Raw genomic sequence first — 21,980 nt, forward strand, 5'->3', positions numbered from 1 at the left:
GCCCTTTAGCTATGTCTCATTAGTTGCAGCGTACACTGCAGTGGATGAGTGCTTCTACATACCCATCCCTCTCACCACGACTTCCAGACGAGACGACGATGACGGCTAGTCAACTTGCCAGGAGAATTGCCATCCCACTCCATTTTTATGCACTCGTTCTCCCTCTACACTTGACAGTTACGTCTTTATGGGATGCCACTTATGAGGATTTAGAAGGGAGGGTTCCAGATGTGGAGGGCAGGCTAGGATCATTGATTGGCTCGCCTCCGGGCAATCATCATGCATTTCACAATGATTCAGGTACTTCAATGAGAGAGGACAAAGGGTCTTCAGAGGTTTTTTTATCGAGAAAAAAGTAAATAAGTACAGGGGACTCGCGTTATAGTCGCGTGCATGCGTCAATCGGGCTAGAGGCTAAGCCAATTCGGAGAATCCGATTATATGCAACTACCCTCAACATGCGCTCGCTCCGATCGTAAACCCATTTTTTTTTATAACAAATTCGAATAGGAGAGAAAAATGGGCGATAGGATGTGTTATTTGCATCTTGGAGCCTGGGAGTCGTAGACTCGGGAAACCGAAAAATATGAGGAAAAGGAAATTGAGGCGAGGTGCTACTATAACGGGATTCTATTGTAAGTCGAGTATGTAAGAAATTCATTAACGCGAGATTCAAAAATAGAATTACACGTGAAATTCCCTCAACAAAGCAACATGGAAATAGTTGTTGATTACATAATTTTCCTGAGTTTTCAATCCGTTGAAAATTCAAGATTCCATTGAAACAGTATATTTCATCACTAGGTGGAAAAGAACTTTTCTGACTGTGAGCTTGCAGTCCGAGGTGAAGCCAAGGAACATACTAAACCAAACAGATGAATAAAAAAATATCGATTAATGCGTCCCGGAGGCCACATCGTGATGACAATTAAACGCGCACTATAGAGTAAAAGAAGGGGAAAAAAATATGAGCAGTGACATTGGCAATATAGTACCTGAAATAAACGTGTCTCGAAGCTCACCAATACCCGAGTGTACACAGCCAGGGACTGAACCAGCGGTAGAAGCGGGGTAGGTACATACGGTAGATAGTTGCTCCGGGCGGAGCTTGATTATTTTCCGCTAGCTCGTTCATTCAGGTGGAGCATAGAGAATGCGAATGGTGCGCATAGCCATCGGAGAAAGAGAGTAGACCAAAAACAGAGTAAGACTGAGTAGAATAGTAGCAATGCAATGGGGTGAGTTGGGATGGGTGGTAAAGTGGGTGGTGGGTTCAATTGGAAACAGCAATCACTGCTCGCCTGTATTTTGTTCACCTGTCTCACTCTCTCCGCTGGTACCAGCGAACTCCAATAATAAGCTTTCTCCTATATTGCCTCTTCAGCGTAACCCCTTTGCCTCCTTCCCACTCCTTGTACTCTAACCCCCTACCTCCCACCACCCCAACGAAGTTGGCGGTGCTGTCTGAAAATGCGTCTCTAACCCCCTGCACCCTTAACCGCCACTACGGGTTTTAGTGTATTCCCTTTTCTCTTCACTACCACCTGCTCAAACCCCCGAATCTTTTTCATTCGACTATCTCTCTCACCCTTTCTCACCCTCTCTCACCCATTCCCCCGTATGTATTTACTTTTGATGCATATCAATGTCTCCAGATCGTTATCACTGATCCTATCACTCCATCAATTCAAGCTGTCAGAGAAAAGGGTTTTGATTCCAAATATTTGATCCGGTACTAACAGAAATAAATAAACATTAGGAGCTGTCGGCTCACCTAGGGTTGAAACTTTTGATGATGAAAAATTGGTATTACCTATATATTATTGCTCTATATCAAAAAATCAATTGCTATAAATTTTGAGACGAAGTGAACGACGTTACGGAAGTGGCGTTTACTGCCGGGTAGCACGAAAGGACATTAATCCAGGGGCGCACAAGGTGTCGGGGAGAGCGAGTGAGAATTTCTCGTTCGAGCGATAATGAAACGTTTTCAGTTTATCGCCCCCCCGAGGTACATGGTTTATATATGTATTGAGTCTAAACCTCAGGTTTTATGCCCAAAGTTCAATTCAAACTGATACAAAAGATCACGATACTTCGTCAAGAGACTCCATATTTTTTTACCCTCTTTTTTTTTTCTCTCATTTCATTTGAGAGGTTAAGTTGTGGTGAATGCGGTCGACAGGGCAATCGCGCATTCCGTGACATTTGTAGGGGAACGATTGTAAAAGTTCAGGGTAGGGTCGAGTGACGATAAAGTGTTCATTTGTCTTCGATATAGGGGTTACAAATGATAGTCTGTCCCAATTGTAGGTGGTGAGAAAAAAATAAATAAATAAAAAAAAAAACGAAAATGTCGTTGAATAAAATTTGAATGGGTATATGGGGCGCATACGGTAGATTTGCCACTGTTGAATGTCCCGAGGATGGTTCACGGTTGTGGTATGTTACTGCCGACTGCAATTACACGAGTGCCAACTCTCCTCTCCTCCCTTTGCAGAAGCCCCAACTCTCACCACTCGTATCAGCGTTAAAACGGTACATAAATACATCGATTCAATTCCGTTTCACCAGTAGTAGGCAGTATACTCAACCCTTTACGGGTTACTACTGTTCCTGGGTCGTGTGTATTTTGGCACTTCTGTGTACGTGAATGTGTTTTGCGGAGATGGGCAGAGTGCTAGCCCTTCTATAAAAATTTATCGACTGGCAAATTGTTTCACGTGCGCGGCGCGGTCCGGTGCGTACTCGGCGTTCTGTATACAAATAAACGAACACACACGTTAACCCCGCGGGTTATCGTGTCCCAATGCGCGAAATAGGTCTCCCCACGAACACGGAAAAGTCACCACCCACAGTAGAAGGGGGCAAACTGAGCTCATTCGCGTACACTGCGTTAATTAACAAAAAGTCATTAAACTCTGGGTGAGCCGGTGGGAGTGAGAGGAATTGAGGAAAAGAGGCTGCATCTCTCGGGGAAACCTGACGTTACCTGATTTTATTACTCATTATTCGGTTGCTCGGGGTGATTGAAATGGTGGGTAGTTTTGTTTTAGTTTCAGCGGAGTCCATTCGGCCAATCGTTAATTCGTCGGTTTTCTTAGCAGGAACATCCTTCGAGCGTCAGATATTATCTGAGAGGCCCATTGAAGGACTCTGAAATTCCTGTAGATATAGAATGTGTTCCCTTCATTCATATTAATGGGAAAAATCAAGGACGAATTTCCTTTCAATTTCGAGGGCTCCATATCGGCCTTATCACTTGAATTAATATCTATTTACCAGTGGACTAGGCTTTTGGGAGCCATTCAATTTGTACTCTTGGAGATTTAAAATTGGTTTCCGGTAATATCGAATTAGAGTATTTTAGGTTTATTCGCTAATTAATTATGTAATTCCCAAATTCATTGGTTAATTCAACAATTTCATCCCAAAACCGCAAATAATTTTCCCATTTAACCCTAGAATAAATTCACTCCTGTTGCGCGCTTTCGTGCGTGAGAGAAAGGAGCTTCGACCCGGGGAAAATGGTACCTAGAGTTGTGTTGTTTAACTCAACGACCGTGAGTCTCTTACTCTACATCGTATACAGCCTATTCTCCACTGGTTTGCACACTCCTTTTTCCACAGTGCAGAGCACAGCTAGGAAGTAGCAGCAGCCGAAAATTTGGAACCAGAAGTAATCGAATTTGTTGGCGTCATTTAATGAGAGCCGTACAATAGTTGTCTGTATAATTGGTACACACTCTCAACTGGCTTTTCCCTTCGTCTAGATTCCGTCCTTCATCCCCCTACCATTGCCAATAGGTGTAACCAGTTGGCCTGAGATATTCGTACGAAAAGTTGAGGCGCTCAAAATGTTATTTTCCTCTTCCAAAAGGCCTAGGCCCAATTTAGAGGGTTCATCCAATTTTCTGAAAAATTCACGCAACAACAGAATATCTCTTTATTATCTCCGCGATAACCATGATCAATAGTGATCAGCAATTATCCCTGAGATGTTCCACTCTGTGATTCACCAATATACTGATTAAATGTCGCATGAAATCACAAGTTCCACGTCATAACATTTTAAGAGTGTCCTCCCCAGCTCCTAGCCGAATTGACCAGAGAGATGTCACTGGTGCTCCCGTCATACGTGAACGCCCTTAAAATCGCACTTCTGCAGCAATACCCACAACGCTGTCCATCTGTGTACACAGAAATGGAGGTAGCATAGGCTTAAATTGTCGTACCCCTTGTCAACCCAAAACTTATTCCAAATGCCTCTGTTTAATTAGCCAAACATTCTGTATCGCTTTTACATTTTTTATTCCAAACTTCACCACTAGTCGAGAGCCAAATTTAACATGACAAATGCTGTTGTATTAATTCCCCACCTCTCCATCTATTTCGTATCTGATTATAATTCAATGATGGTGATGTATCTTCCGGGGAGATGCTATAAAGAAAACTGGTCCAACCATTTGGATCACTTTAATACCCCTAAGGTTCTTATTCTATCTACTTCCGAAAAGGATTGCACAATGCCATTAGAATATCAACGAGATGAGTGAGAGAAAATCTTGCGCTACCCCGTATTGTACAGTGCCACGACAATAGCCAGTTATTTATTAATATTGCCCATGAACTCCCCTATCCTGTCGGCCCTCAGCATCGATCGTTGCACGAGACAAGTCCAAATGTCTCCCCGAAATAATTCATCATCGATGGAATTTTTAATCGTGAGAATCATCCACCTCATTTCCCCATTTCCACCCTTAGAGTCTTCTGGAATCTTCCAGAACTTGACAAAAGAAAGGACAAAAAAAAATCAAAGAAGTGCAGTGGTGATACCCTCAGATTACACTTAAGATGTCTATTGGACTGGCGCCAATCTTTCCAGCAGTTTCCCTCTTCTTCTTCTTCTTCTTCTTCATCTCTCGTCATCTCCCCTCGTATGTGCCAAAAATCCCGAGGCGACAATGAGAAAAGTGGAAAATCCTTGGATCGTCTCTCTCAAATCCCACCCGTGATGCATCCGTATTTGGTATCCTCGTGGTAAATGCCAAAAACTCTCTCCCTACGAACTTGGAGTCGTTTTTCAAGCTCCTCAACAGCCCAAGGTATCACGATTCCAGTGATTTATAAAGTTAACTTCTGTTGCTCCCTACTCAGCGCTATGAAAATAAATATTTTTTAGCCGTGCCAGGGTATCCAAAGGATTGTTGTGTATAACTGGTTAGAAAGAGAGACTTTCTTGGTGAACAACCTACAAAATTTTGCATTAGTTTCAAGAAGACGCAACTTGATGCTGTGGATATTCGTCGGAGGGTGGGAGAGGTTTCTCCATTGAAGAAAATCTGGGAGTAGGAAGGATGAGGAGGAAGGTCGTACGTTGGAAGACGTCGTCCAAGAGAGGACCAAGTGGTGAGTAGAAAGGAGAGAGAGAAGAAGGAGTAGGAAACAGTGGTAGAGCCGACAAACAGCACGGTACCGTAGCCTATCTAGTCCAACGACGGAGTTTGCTCATAAACTCTTGAGAAACTTTGCAGACAAATACAGAAATATTCCGTAATGGAAACACGTCCCTCACAAATTAAATGTCGTAATAAAGAGGATCCGCTGAGGCATGATGGTCTATATACATGGGTGAAGGAAAAGGCCAGAGTTGAGTTCTTTTGGTTTTTATATATTTGAGATGGATGACAAACGATGGTGTCACTGTTGCACAACTACTTGTCAAAATAATGTTTTTTTATTAGCTTATTTTGTTTTTTTTTCACATGGCCACCAAACTGACGATGAACTCTTTTTCTTTCCAGATGAATTGCTGAGCGTCGCCGAAGGGAACCACTGGGCAAATCTCAGTTGTTGATTGTGTCGGGTATCCGATCTACAGCAATCAACAAGATCGTAACCCTCAGCGTGAGCCCCTGGAGGAGTGAATCTTGAGGACTTGGTAAGTAGTTATCCTCCACGTGAATTTCAACTTGCTTCAGCTGCACATAACATAACCTCGGGGCGTTATCCACGGGGTAAGAAAAGCGTAACAGTACGCTGGAGAATATACCACCAGTCTCCGAGAGAAATAGAAGCGTTCGACCCTATTACCAGCATCAAAACTCCATATCAGTCGGTAATACCAATAAAAATCTATACCCCACCACACTATAGCAGTTAAATTCTTATTGTTATAATTTCACAGCAGCCAGTAGGTCCTTTCATTCAGTGAAATTAGAATGAAGCTGCTTCTTGGTAACGATATTCCCGTTATTACGACTCCCTGATTCGCCCAGACGACGAGTTGACTCTTCTTGGTCCTTTGTTTTACGTCGATTTCAAGATGGCGTGGTTAATGCGTCTCGTAACTTCTTGAAAGACGACCGCGACGTCGACAATCTACTCTTCCACTTCTTCTCTCACTTCTCCTATTATTGGCAATGCTTCAGAGTGGTCTAAGGAGAAACTATATCCTTTCATCGCTGGCTATGTTGGCCCCTTCCTGCATCGATACGACAGACACTCGTAGTTATAATACACTTGACTCGCATTCGAGATGATATTCCTCTCTGTATATCTGTTTTCCACTGTTGGCATCATCTTCCTTCGCCCTTCTTCCGTCGAATCGACAATCAGGAACGAGGTAAGTTAGTGTCGTTCGATATCCCACGATATTATTACGGACGGCTGCCAGTCATATCGCTTTATTGAATCAAACCGCCTCGCATAATAACCGGTAGAATGACGATCCCAGCGTCTTCCCTGTCACATTACAGATCAATACTGCATTATGGCACCAGTCAAACTATACCTGTCTCAATCATCTGATTTATCAAAAAATAACAATTCAAAATTGTCGTAAAGCCCATGACTTTGTGCTATGGGTATTAACATCAAACGAAAGTCGAGGTTTTACGAATGCTTTTGATTCATGTGTTGTGATTGTTGCTAATGTCCCGGCCTTTGAATATTCGTTTGGATGAATTTCCCCCCTCGTTTTATTAACGCTTGACAATTTCCGTAAAATGTGTGACGGCATTGAAAGAAGGACAGAGTCAGAAACTCTCGGGACTCTTTGACTTCCAACGTTTAAGTGCAGCCCATAAAAGAAACTGATTTACGAACTTTGCCCTAGTATGAAATCAGCGACATGTTAGACATGTGACTAGACTCTGCTAAATGAATTTCTATTCATTTTTCAAATGTACCCTCAATCGCACAATAAAACAATGGCTTTATTCATCGCTCTGAAAGGCGAGATTATTTTTTTTTCGGTCAGCATCGGCGCTGAGTTCCTGAGAAGCAGTTCGCTCTTCTCCAAACAGTAAAAGCGATCGAGTTTAGAAGCCTAAAGTCCAAAAAGATCGAGAAAAACAGAGGAGGAGCATTCCCCATGGCTCGTATAACGTCTCCATAAAAATTCTTTCCTTCTCCGACCAGTGCGATCGTGATGAACCGATAGACATAAGAATACCCCCGAAAATGCCCGCGAGAAAAGGAGAAATACGAGACACTCAGTCACGAATGAAAACTATAAATATCTGGAAAATAAGAGAAACAAAAATTGCTTAGTCAACGGCAGTTAGCAGTCACCCATTCTTCATGATCCATCGTTATGCTATTTCCGTTAATGGGACAATATCTAATGTGTCGATGATGTCCACTGACCGGAGCTATCCCGGATCCGCACCAATTACCGATTTTTCGCCAATTACCAGTGAAAATGACAGATTGAGAAAATCAAGGGAATCACCCAAAATCAAGTGAAATAAATAAAGAACCCTCGTTGAGTATGTTTACCCGGAATAGACTTGGCGGGGCTTTGTCACATAGGGGTAGCAAGCCAGTTTATTTTCGCAATCGGTTGAAAATCGAATCATGCAGTAGTGCCAAATATATTGAAGAGAGATACTCTATTGGAAAATGATACTTGAATTTTTCAATAAAAAAACTTGAAATTAGTTAACAACGAGAAAGCGATATGAAATTTCTGTAGAAATCTGCATTGACGAATAGCGATCGTTTTTAATTGATCTTTAATTTAAACTCATATAATTGAATGAAATCCCGATGAATCTTAAAGTGTGGAGATTATTTCTGCTAATTAAATAGACCAGTGCCGGTAAATGGTCCTGAAATTTCAATATAGTATAGTTATGTATAAGATTTTTTGATTTTTGTCAGTGCGAGCTAAAAGGCATGATGGTAATCATGTATTAGGAATGAATGGCAAATGTTGAACTGTTGGGCGGCCCAAATAGCATCTGTGATACAGGCGTTTACGATTGGCATTCCCCATCGGGGGACTATAACGAACGAGTTTTTTTGTCAGTCTGGCGAACTCTCTGTACTCTGCCGACTTCCTAAAGACGAATCTGTGAAGTAGGCTTTGGCCACTTCCTCACCATCAGTTCGGATATCTCGATCTCACTCGTCTACTCCTTTAGACTTGATTATTCATCTCTCTTCCACGCGTTTACAGTGAGAAAATCAGAGGAGGACGATAACACGCACGTGCGACGAGTGAGGATGACGCTCGTATAAGTAAGCACTCTGTGATGCTCAACTCCTTTCTGCTCTCTGACTCTCGTCCAACATTATTGATTCACGCAGTTGGAACATCAAGGAAACGCGTTAAGTCGCTCTTGGAACAGATGTAGACAAACTTTGTTTTATTCTTGGTGGTTTTTTTCTTTGTCAACAGCGAGGAATGTGGGAATGAAACTTTACCACTCACCCTACCGTCACACGTGAAAATACCGGAATGCTGAAAGTTCGATTGAATTAAGGGGCTTGCCAAGAAGTGCACTTGAGGCTTTTGACTTTTACAGTTTTCAAGGACTTGGCAATCTTGGAACTAGCGTAAATGGCAGCATTGAATTACCGAGTTCTGGGAGAGTTTCATGTGCCAGACGATGTTCATTAAGGATTGAGAGGGTTAATTATTGATTTATTGGATTCGTCGTTTCAGTGGAATGTAGATTTGTCATTTGGCTAAACATTCCTTTTGACGCTGAGGGAGTTGGATCAAGAACCCTTCAACTGGCGCGAATTTGTATCCCAGTGGTTGGACGTAATGAGTTGGATGTGATGGGTGGGTAAATTATGGAGTTATAGTGGGATGCAGTACTGTTGAATATTTTTCCATGGGATTTCTAAATTTTGGAAATATTCAACGAATCCCAGCTTAACTATAATCTCAAAGAGTGTTCTCAGAAATAGTTGTCAGATCAAAAAATAATTGTCAATGGAATCACCAGTGAAGTAGAATTCTGTCAAAGAGCTCAAGTGTAAATATCGACGTGTTCTGAGAGGATGAAAGGGTAAAACTTCTTGGTAATCGTGTGTGTCCTCGAGTGGTGGAAATAGATTAATGACCGCCCATGAATCATTTGAGTAGCGTCTTGTTGATTTGAGGTAACCCTACACCTTGAACTTCTGTTTCTCACCCCCACTGGTGCATTGGCAACGATCGTGGATATCCAGTCTTGGGAAAACATTGAGAATGTCCTTCTAAGAAGAGTCGACAGCCGAAGTGATCTATCACAGCATTTGGCGAGAGCACGATGAAAATAGGTGAATTTAAAGATGCGAAAAATGTTGGTAAAAGGGAGGAACAATGAAGTGATTTCTTGGATTGGACTTGGATGCAGGTCGATGTCCCCACAAATTGAGTGCGAAGGAGCCTGGTACATTGGCAAAAGTCAGAACAATGAGAGTAAAAGAGTAAAGATTAAGTTGAAAATAAATCTTGTTCCGTTAGATTAGCAAAGAGACTTGGTCTTGGTACAGTTCACTTCTGTCTGCGACGTCCTGTTGACTCAGGAGCGCATTGCGGATACATCCGGGGGGTTCCGTAATGTATCTCAAAGACTATACGAATAATAAAAATACCCGAAAAAGATAAAACGTATAAAGCGTGCGTGAGAAATAGAGAATGCTCACTCTTATAAATCGCTCCCTACCGAAGACAGTGCTGAGCGTCAATGGCTCATCGACGAAACATCCGGTGGATAGTGGTGGGGGTGGATGCATGCTCGGGAGAATGCATGTGGCTCGTTTTTCAGGATGTATTTCTCGTTGACGACGGTTTTACGAGGGCCAAACGTTACGGGGATATCACGCATCGTCGGGGAGCAACGATCGGTACACGCGATGAGCAAGGCCGTTTTCATCTCATTCAAGGCATTTGGTGTTGACATTTTCAGTATTATTAAATTCTAGGGTATATTATTTTCACCGGAATAAATGCGATGATCGTTGAGGCATTAGAAATTCCATTCAATGACAGACTTTCATAAATTTCAATTCAAAATTGTCCTCTCGACTGTTGTTTGGCGGCGGGGGGAAGGGGATGAAGGAGGGGGGGAATTGTGTGGGTGGACATGGAGCGTCGATTATATTTTCGTCGTTGTAAATACCATCTATATTTACGAGCCACTGGTATATTTAGGGTAAATGGTGTACGACACTTGCCCCGTCTCGTACACATGTGATAAAAAATATTGGGGGAGAGACGAGGTGAAAGCGTGCATAACGCAGACGAGGTGGGAGTGGTCACGAGATACCTCGAACCTACACTCAAATCCCTCATTTTCAACTCCTGTCCCCTTCACCCCTTTCCTCTATTTTTATCAACAAATATAGATTCGACATTGGTGTTCAAACTCGTCAAACCTCACCAGTTTCGTAATTATACGAATTAATAATGATTATGAGGCACATGCTCGATATATATCAAAATCTTGATATTGACGATATATTTATGATGTCGTATTTATGATTTTGGCTGGAGAAATTATTGGTCTTGGTCGATGGCATACACCAATTACCAAGAATTCTCATAATCGATGTGACTCGAATTTTCTTCGTATTCCACCGGTCGTTTGCGACAGAGACCTTAACTATTTTCTTATTGCCTCGGTTTTCTTCGTTCTCGTTATTAGCAAAGAGCGATCTCTTTGATTTAAAGCGGTTGGGCCCTCGGGTGTAGACAGCTGCCACGTGGTTTCTTACCAAACTCAACTTGTGTCTATTTATTCTCCTCTTGGAAGAAGCGTCTTCTCGTTTTGAATATTTACGCTGAAAACGATCGTACATTTTTTTAGCGAGGGTTAGAGTTTTAGGTAAGTCAGCTCTAGGTAGAGATGATCACTCGGTTGTACATGGCCATGTATTTTTTCTTTTTATCCTTTAAATCAAGTCAAGATATTCAGTTTGAGGGTTTTTCACGCGTGTCCCATAACTGAGACACTTTGACATGCGACATCTTCAACACGAACTTGATACCATTCGCTGGATTTTGAGGATCTATATTAAGACGCAAAACGGAATGCCTGTGGAAAATAAGCACAGCACGAGACGAAACATGACGGCGGGGGTGCCATGGGTAATGTGGAAGGAGGTGTTTAAAGCATCAGTGGATGAGGCCAGACACAAAGCGCCAGATCATTTTGGCATAAGTCAAAACCTTTTCACTTTTGCACACGTATAATGCGCATATGGTGGATGCTTTTCCTCGTGATTTTCCTCCTATCCTTGTTCCACTTGCTATTGCTTACCAATGATGCACTCTCACTTTCGCTTTGAGTAATGCCGGCATATTCGCCACACAACGACAGCCGTTAGAACTTAACACGTTCCGCGTTTATTCTCGAGTCAATTAGGCTCCTTTATTTGCTCCTGGGTTCCTTACCCAAAGGTAATTATGAGTAAGTTAATACTTAATGACATCTTCCCGTGGACAGGTGGCAGGCCATCGTCGCTTTGCTCGGAGGGATGGATTGAGGTATGCCCTCAAAACAGACCTATACATTTCAACCACCTCTGCAAATTCACTGGGACTCAATATTCTTTAAACATTTCATTCTTCAAATTCCACCTCTATTAACGTCTCGGTCTTCTCAATTAAATAAACCTCCAACTATTTATAATTAAAATATGCTCAACTACTTGGTGAAAATTAACAAATTTTTATTACATTCAAATATTTGAAATTGTAGATCACATGACATCTTAAATCAAACTTTGCTTTCTTTTCTTGGACGGAGATATCTTTGACTGGATCTGTCCTTCTTGTTCTACAATCAGCGGATTCAATTAATTAATTTTTCAATATGGACTTTTAAAGAGTTTGGAGGTATTGAGTGATTATCGATTCGCATTGTGTAGATAAATTTTTTAGACGAATGAACTTGAAATAATCTCCGCAATTTATTTTACAATGTTGAATCTGCAATTTGCAAGCGTAAGCTATGAATGTCACCATCGAGATATGTTTGTGCTTGCTAATATCATTCAGATGTCGTAATTTGAATTATTACCGGAATGTCAGAGTGTCCCTAGGGCGATGTAGCAATCGAGAAAATGAAACTTTTGTTCTGAGGAGGCCAATTAACTGGTTTTTAGTTTTTCATTTTTCCAAGTGGGGCTTGCGGTAGCAGTGTTGTACAAAGGGTGGAGAGAATAAAGACAGAATCGGCGTCCCTTTTTTTTTTTCTCTTCAAAAAGAGAATCGGTCCACGCTGAGGGCTACGACGCGTACAAATGCGTCGATGAATAACCAAGTCATTTTATTTAGAGAACCCGATTCGTCTTTTCCCCGGGGGTCGTTCAGGATTCCATACCTACCGTGTTAAATCTCTAGGAATAGCATCGACTGTATCGAACTCATTTTCTTACTCATTTTTGACGAGTAGGAATTTTTCGATTTTCTAAGATTTTTTATTTATGGGGACAGGGATTAATGGCCGGATCGAATTGACTCGATCGATCCGACTTTCTTCATTTATCTGACCTCCCATAATCTCTCTGAGAAAGACAGATGAAATATCATTTATTCATTTTGAGAAATCAGGAATCAACTGAATTCATGGAAAACTCGTTTGGATCGAAAAAAAGAGGGCACTGCACTTTTGGCAAGTTTTCAAATGTTCAGCTCGATTTTCTCGGTGAAAAAATAAGAAAAATGAAAAAATTAGATCGAGGCTCGTCTGCGACATGTGTCAACACAAATAAAATACCATTGAATTAAATAAATTGCATTGACTTGCAATGAAACCTTCAATGTTTTTACAAATAAATTAATAAATTCTTCTTTTATTTTGCACATTTAAACTTTCACCGAACTGTTGGAAAATTACAATTAAAACTTCAAGTAAAATAAGCCTGACATTTTCAACAATTCTTTATTAATAAATCGTAAAAATATAGAAAATTCAATCATTAATTTCCTGGACATTTCAATTTTTTTAATTCAAGTTTTCATTAAAAAATAAATTATTCATCATATGAGCAACCTAATTTTCATGAATTTGCAAGATTAAGATTTTCATGATGTACGTTCACGTAACTATGAATTTCTTTACTGGAAGATTCATAAACCTATCATAACTATCAATTCTCGCTAAAGGCAGAGAAAAAAAGGGAGTGCCCCCTGGGGGGAGGCGTCAGCAAGTTGACTCGTACGACTCTTCATCTCGAACCAGAAGCGTCTCGTTGTCGCTGGCCGCGAAACGAGCGAGGACATCAACTCTTATGGATCATTGCCAAGATAATCGAAAATTTTTATTATGGTTATTTCATGTCTACCTAGCAGGCGTGTGGGCAGACAGAGGATACCAGTCAAAGGAGATACACGCCTGCATCGTGCATTTGTCTTGAGCACCAGATAAATGGGGTGGAAAATGGAATGCGAGTTATTTTTATAACATTAATTACTGGAACGATATAATAATGCCGGTGGCATATTATTGAGAGTCTTTTACGCATGAAATTTTGAAAATTGTGCAGCTAAAAGCCGCGTATATCATTTCCGCGATAATTCAATTATAATTTAACCCAAAAAATATGAAATCTCTTTTCATATTTTATGGAAATTACAACATTGAGTGCAATAATTCCGATTTACAGGGTATAAACCTTGTAATATTCACTGTTATCACTCTACTAAATTTCTCGTCACATCCTAATTGCTTCTCAAAACCCATGACGAACGTATTAATTGCAGATTCATTGCGCAGTCGACGTTTCTCACATATTCAGTCCGCTCGAATTGAAAAACCCTTGAAGTTCCACCAAAATCAAGCACCGGATGGTATTTTTTTTCTTAAATCCTTATGAAATCCAAGCACTTGTGACCTCTCCCTAAAATGCAAAATGTTCATTACCCAGGCTTTCAACTCCGTGTGATACGTGCTCGTGAATCACGTTCTTCCATAAATGGAATTTGTGATCCAGAATGGCACCACAGTAGTATATTTACCTGGGAATACTAATACATTCCAACATCACATTCCCATTTTCTTATGCTAATCTACCATTTCTAATTGCAAGAATGATGAATAAAAGCACAGTAGCGTTGTTACACCCACTGATGCTTTGAAAATGAAACTTGTCGCAAGAAAACCTGTCTACTGTATGACTTTCCTGTGCACTGTGACATGAGCATTACCAACTAGACATAATACGAAGAGTGACAGCAACGGGACCGGAATGTGTACCTCTGAGAATATGACCGATACACGAAGAAATTCGGACTTGGTTGATGTTTGTTGGGCCGTTGGGATGGCTGTATACACTGAAATGAAGATATGACCCGCCTTTGTCGTGCCAAAATTTCTCATTCGGAATCTAGCTTAACATGACTGCTTCTTCTTCCTCAAGAGTACAGTCTTCATGGTGTCAGGTGGTCCAGCGAGATTCTTGAAGGCTCCCTCAGCTCATTTTTATCGATCTTTATTGCTCTTTTTGACATTCCAATGCCTGCCAAAATATTCACAAACATTTCAGTCAGAGCTTCAATGTCACCCACTGACGTGGCTGAAAACGTGGAGAATAGAGGCATTTGCCAGAGAATTGTTTATTGAAAAATAGAACATGAAACATTACTACACAAAGGACGTTTACTAATAATTCACAAAAAAATACGAGAAATTAATGCACCTTCAGAGCTTTCGTGGCTGATGACAGTGATAAGGAAACACAAGTGAGATGCTGAAGATCAAATTGATAAAATTCTTAAACTCCAAACGAAAGAAATTCGCAAAATCATGGCTTAACTAATCATCAGTTTACTAGTTATCGCTATAGAGAAGATCTTCTTCTCGAATCGACATTGGCAATTAAAAATTTAAAGATACGATTGCCAGCGACTGTTGGACTGATTCCACTTGCAAGTTAAGAATGGAGACTGCATTGTAGTTGTAACAGTTCAATCGTTCTCGAAGTTGTCCACTTCAGAGTACACATTCACTTGTCAAAAGTTCGCAGTTCTCCGAGTCCACAATACATGAGAACAAACCCACAGCGGCCGATGACATATACTCCTCAAGTTTTCAACGTCATGCGTACCGCGAGAATGTTCAATCGTCCAGATCGAATCGTCCGACGCGTATCCGTTATGAATCCCAAGCGTTTTAAACTTAGTGTATTCCCCCCAGTGGTTTGTGTATTTTCCGTCCACTTCTTCCCTCCTCTTCGTCTTTGGATACGGTGCTTAACATACTGCAACGTAGATATTATTGGATCGAATGCATCACGTCAAACGATACGTGAAATAAGTTATAGGTTAGTGGCTGCATTGGCACCGCTCGTGACAGCCTATTCCTGGAATGCCCTGTTTGCGACTAAGTAGACTCTGTGTCTAGGAGGATAAAAGATGATCCTCAAATCTCAATCCAATTACCATAAGTATCAGGTTATTTTTCTCCGAGGGAATCAATTTCATTGTCAACAATCTGGTTATTCACTGGAATAGCACAATTCCTCGAGATTGTTCGAATTGTCATGTCACTTGAAGTAACTCAGTGCTGGGATTTTATAGCTTCAATTAAACGAATTGACAGGGCCGAATAGCAAACCATCATCAGACAAGACAGATGTCACGATCCGGCATTCAATTCTTCTATTTTCGATTCCAACTTCTAACTTTATGTTCTACGCCTGATTCCGTTCCCGGTGAGTGGATGCATCCAGTGGGCATCGTCTCAATAATTTAAACTAATCATTCTAAACTTTTCTTTATACTTTCATTTCAATCAAGATCACATCCACGGGGTTGGCTCTTCTCGATGAGAATCTTCCGGGTACAATTGGCCAACTGGTCAAAGCGATCATGAGACCAATTCTTTAAGAAAGCTATGGCCTCGATCCAAAGATACCATTCATCTATATTCAACGGATCTTACCAGTACGAAAATTGTCAGGCAATCGGAATCACTTGCCAATGATTTTTGCGGTGAATAAGCGTCAACGCTGCACCTCCACAATTATAGATATTTCAACAGTCTAATGCATTGAAACACGAGTGGCAATTGCATACGTGGGTTTTTCAACATTCTAGAAGATGAATTTGAATGAGCGAATGCCAGAATCAATTGCTGTAACCGTAACGCTGTGAGATTGATTTAGTCCTAGATCACGAGCTCGATGATGTTTCTTTTTTTTCTTTCATTTGGAAGATTTTTCACAAACGAACATGAGACAACCTGCCAGTTGTATCATTTACGCCAAACCATCAAGAATGATGCTTGTTAAATCCTGAAATCAAGTACGTGATTTTAATCCCACCTGTCTCAGTCATTTGTCTCATTGTTGCGATAGAATGAATTGCAGACAAAAAGAGTAAAAATGTTGAGAGTCCGGCGAGGTTTACGACGTTCGTCCACCTCCTACCTCCCCCCTAATCTTAGACAATAACGAGTGAATGTTGATGACGACCAAAAATAACTTGTATCGCAAAGGGAACGAGCGTGAAAGAGAATCGGGGACAAATATTTTTGCCATGTTTTACGAGAGAGAAAGAGAGAAACAGAGAGAAAGAGAGAGGCGCGTTTTAGTCCAATGACTAATTGCAAGAACAACAATAGATATATTTTACAAGGGGTGCAGGATAGGAAGAGGTGGGGGAATTTGCGCCCAAGGGGTAGAAATGGCCGGCAGAAATACATTTATTATAAAATGAAAGCGAGAAAGAGAGAGAGGAGACTCGAGACAACAATCGAATACGTGTCGCAACAGAAACTGTTGAGGGAGAGACCTCGTTCTTCGTTATCTCTCACCGTAAATTAATCTCAACCCTCCTTGCCCCCTTTTCCCGTCTCTCGGTTAGTTGGGAAAAATTTTTCCCCCTACCGATTATTTCAAAAATATCACCCGCTCGTAACGGGGCAATCTCTCATCTCATTTCATTACGCTTATATATAGAGCTTCGTTGACTTTTTTTTTTGTCTCACCAATCTCTGAATTATTTTTCGAAGGAAATAAACTGAAGCAGACGCGGCTGGTGTCTGTGAGACTGCGACAGCGGGAATAATCGATTCGGCAAACAAAACGTAGCGAAGCAAAAGCGTCGCGGCGCACTAGCGTCTTGCACCAACGCCACCAGACGCGCTTGGTGCTTTCAATTAGACGGCCTTTACCCGATTATTCCTTTGGGTGAGCTTTGGTCACCGATGGAACGAAAGGGATTCATTCTTTTTTCACTTCTCTAACAATTTATTCAGGGATTTCAATATTATCATGCCGATGGGACGCAATCAAGAATGTAATAGCAAAATTGCAAATTACCCAGAAAATTTCAAGAAATTGGAAAAAAAAAAATGGCAACAATATGGGCGGGAGTTTGTAATGAATCAGAGGAAGAAGAATGATCCGAAAGAAAAATGAGGATTTGATGAATTCGTCTCTCGCAACATAATAGCACAAGTGTTCGTTCCGGAAAAGTAATCGAGCCTAGTCTAGGCAGGTCGTAATTCGGTGAGAAACGTTGAAATCCAAGTGGGTTGACCGTGTGGTATTCAAACAGCATGTTTTCCACTAGTGCTACGCTATACCGAACAAATGCGCCGTGTTAGCATAAATCTCGGAAATCCATTTGGTAGGCGCGAAGCCTATTACCGAAACGTCTCTGTGATGCCCCGTCACCACACACAGGCTAATTAAACAAATGTCCCGGTATATCAACCCGCGAATCACCGGTCTATATGACCCGCCCTTTGAACTTAATTTGGATCGTTAATACTGTACATACGTTTCGCCTGGTGAGCAAGGAAAGAGTTGGATACGCCATTTTTTTGCTAGGGAAATGCGGATTCTTTGTCCCCTGGTGAGAGGGATAGACTGCGGGTGGTATTGGCTCCTGTTGTGAAAAGCCAGTTGAATCTAGTTCACGAGTTACCGATTTTTTTTTCACTTTTTTCTTTATTTTTCTTTATTTTTCTTTATTTGTGTCTGCGTCTCCCAATGTGTCCCAGTAAACGTGGAAATCGAACAAAGACTAGTCCAAGTTTTCGAAATCTGTATTTAAATCGAATGAAGAAAGTTTGAAATTTCTTAGAAGAACAACTAAAAACTTTAATTGAAATAGACCAAGAGTATTTTTCATTTGTGTTCATTCGAGAGAAATACAGGAAAAAGTACGTGACTAGTCGTACTCGTGGGCTGAAAGAATGATTCCAGTCATTTTTATGTAAAATCGTGGTAAAAAATAGGAGACGGTCAGTAAACGTTATTATTGGCTCGGGAAAATTTACAATACTATTTTTAGTAGTATCTTTTTTTGAATTCATAAAACTTCCAGAATTTTAACTAAAAATTACAGCAAAGGACGTAAAGATTACCCAATTTCACGTAAATTTTACGTGACTAGATCCATACGGTTGAAGACCGTTTTAAAGACGTGACCTCGTCAGCCACGTTGACTCATCGATAAGGTCCGTGGTGACGATCGGCACAGTAAAAATAATAACGATAAATCTCTGGCGGGTGGGTAAGATCCTTGTCTAACACGTCACAATAAATTTTTGAAACTGATTTGTAAATTTTTCTACCCGTAGTACATTCTCCGATTTCGGCGTTTGCCCGATGTTTACTTTAAAAACAGTAATTTTTACAGAACTTACTAACACGTACTTTCTCCAGTACATATTTGATAAATATTTGAAATTTTTTTCAAAGAGAGACCCCAAATGTTCATTGTCACGTTTATTTGACAACTTTTTAGAGTGAAATGGATTGTTTTGGGCGTTGAATTTGGCGGAATGAGGGATGAAGACATGAAATGATCATAAATAAAATGACAATCGATATATTAGGGTCGAAGCAATCCCAGGACGTCTATCTCTAATACTTAGCCATAATTTAGGCATTAAAATGCGAGAGAGCAGTGTGCCAGGGTGGGCTATTAGCAGTTGAGGGGCGTGCGAGTACTGACGTCACCTCGATGCAATTATATTTTATGCCTCCCGACACCCAACTCTACTCACGCCTCTCAGTCATCTCAGTATCCTTCGTTCTCCTTCCAGTCTCACTTCCCCTCTTGGTTTTTACCATTTCTCATGTACAACTCGTCTTTCTTCCCACTGCTCATCTCCGTAACCCAGTGTTAAGTATAGATTTATAACTACTTAAAGTTTTGCGATTTATTTTGCGCTTATCGCTCGTCCGGATGTGTCTACCCACAGAGTTTACTTATCACTTAGCTGATGCTAATGTTTTCGGGGGTTAAATTAAGCTACGGCTGATTGGGGCTGAGATCTTATTATTATTTTCTTATTTCGTCGAATTAGTTTCTCTTGAATATTTCTCTCTTCTATTTCAGTTTTATATTTTCAGGGATCTTAGTCGCATTAATAATTCAATCGTCAAACTTCTGGGGCGAGTGAAAATTTTGCTAATAGTTTTTATTAGAAATTTATCCTCAGGGTGAAATTGATTAATTGTGTTGGTGATCATTTGGTAGTCATATTTCGATGATTTTTTAATTTCGTAGGATCATATTGCATCGAATTTTAAATTAGGTTGGAAGAGGAACGAGATAATCTTCTGGTCGGATTACAAGAAATTTTAATGGAAATAATTAATGCAGTTGAGAATTACAATTATGAGTGAAAATTTAATGAGCATTCGTCATGAGATACTTAAATTTATCGGATTTCCAATACGAATCAGAAAGTTTCATGAGTCATTGGGTGTCGGATTGAATGCCTGTTCCAATTCCTGCAAATTGAAATACGGCTGTCCCGTAAATATCATGACATCAGAAGACAAATTCTGAAAGTCTAAAAAAATTAAGATATTAATCTTCCTTTAAAAAATGTTAAAAACCTGGACTCACTAATTTGCAATGGCACGTCCCTCTCTAATGAATGACTTTCACAATTATTTCTTAGAAACAAACGGATATGAGTTCCAAAAATTATGCAAGACATTGGCAATTAACGAATAAGTTCATTCGACAATAAATATGAGGAGTAGGTATGAAAAATAAATGGATCAGAGGGCGATGATCTCTACGTCGATTTCTATTTAAAATGATTCTCCCCCGTCAGACATCTCGGTAAGTTGAATTCACCAGTAGTTTTCCAAGCTGAGAACATGGCCAAAGAGCAAGAAAGAGAAGGATAGAGTTGACTGGGGAGGGCGGGAGGGGGGGTGAAAAGGCGGGCGAGTAATAGCTACGGAATATTGCAATAATATGCAAAGTATATGAGGGATATATTAATTTCACGAAAACGGTGGGAAGGTAGATAGCTTGGGGGGTTTGGGGTGGTGGGTGGGAGGCCGGTTTGGGGTGTAGGTGGTAGGTGTGCGGGTTGTGGCGTCTCTGCCTCTTCGCGAAAGAGCGGTTTCCTGTGTGCTAGTCCTCTCTTCTCTCGCCCCTCTCACGAAAAATGAGAACCAGAGAATGAGAGAGACAGAACGGCGAAACGAGTCTCGGTGAACCTCCGTACGCAGTACAGAGTGAAGTAGAGGGTGAGGGGAGGGGGGTAAAACTGTGTGCGAGAAGGGAAAAGGAGCAAAGGGAAAAGCCGCGAGAGAAGAGGGCTCGCGGAAAGATGAGGAAACCCAGGGCTTCACAGACAAATAAATACACGATATTTCAACGGATGGGAAATGAGAGTTTGCCACGGGGCCCGCCTGGTACCTACCCTTACTGCCTACTAGACCAACCCCGAGGAAAACTGAATTTTAATTCTACCATCACCGCGAATATTTCTCGATTCAACCGAGAGGTACCATATCTAAACCACACCGATGTACATATCTACATCCAACCGTGAAATTTCTTACAATTTTTTCCTTTTTTTATGAGCACACGAAGAAGAAAATTGGTGTGGAGAGAATTATAAAATGTGGTAGATTATTTTCTCAAGTTTTACATCAATTTCTTTCTTCGGTTATTTTTTCCCTTTATTTCCTATAAAAATCATTATAAAGATTGTAATTGTAAAGAAAGTAAAGGAAAAAAGATTTTTGTTAAAATGGCTATTTGCGTTGGAAAAAGTTTAATTCGTAATTGGGATGTTCTGGGAGGGGATGAAATCGAAGAAATTTAGCGTCAAGGCTATCAATTCTACGAATATAGATCCCCAGGAATTTTCGTTAACTTTTTCTCCAATGCCCAACTACCACAAGAAGAAAAAAAACGAAAAATCAGGACTCGGTATCCGTCTGCAAAAGAAACCCCCAAGAAGAGTGAAAACCTCCGTTCCGTCAGTTCCGACTTTCGTCATAACTTCCACCGAAGAATTCATCTGGGAATGAGGAATTGAAGTTGCGGCAACGAAGTGTTGGTGCAGCGTCGTGATCGTGAGTTGGTTCAAGCTCGGATAAAAACTCGAGAAAAAGTATAAAGGAAAAAGGCAAGAGTTGAGATCAATACCTAGCCACCCTCCATCGCCACCCAATGCAGTTCTCCACCCATGAAGTAAAAAGTCCCGAGGCTACAAAGAAAATCTCTCCCCCCCCAGCCACCCACCGCCCAATACTCCACAAAAACAATTACGTGTCCATAAATTTTAACCAGTAAATTTTCGAAAAAAATCCACAAATAACAAATTTCAGGGAATTACCCAAGTGTAAACACACAAATAATAATTTCCTGTTTCGTTTAGCTCATGGAGACGTGTAAATACTAACGTTGGCAAGGAAAAGACGGCTGAACAACACGATCACACTGTTGAAAATGCACACGGGTGTGTATATGAGAGAGAAAA

This window comes from Fopius arisanus, unplaced genomic scaffold (genome assembly GCF_000806365.1).
Source record: "Fopius arisanus strain USDA-PBARC FA_bdor unplaced genomic scaffold, ASM80636v1 scaffold00021, whole genome shotgun sequence".
Taxonomy (NCBI): Eukaryota; Metazoa; Arthropoda; class Insecta; order Hymenoptera; family Braconidae; genus Fopius; species Fopius arisanus.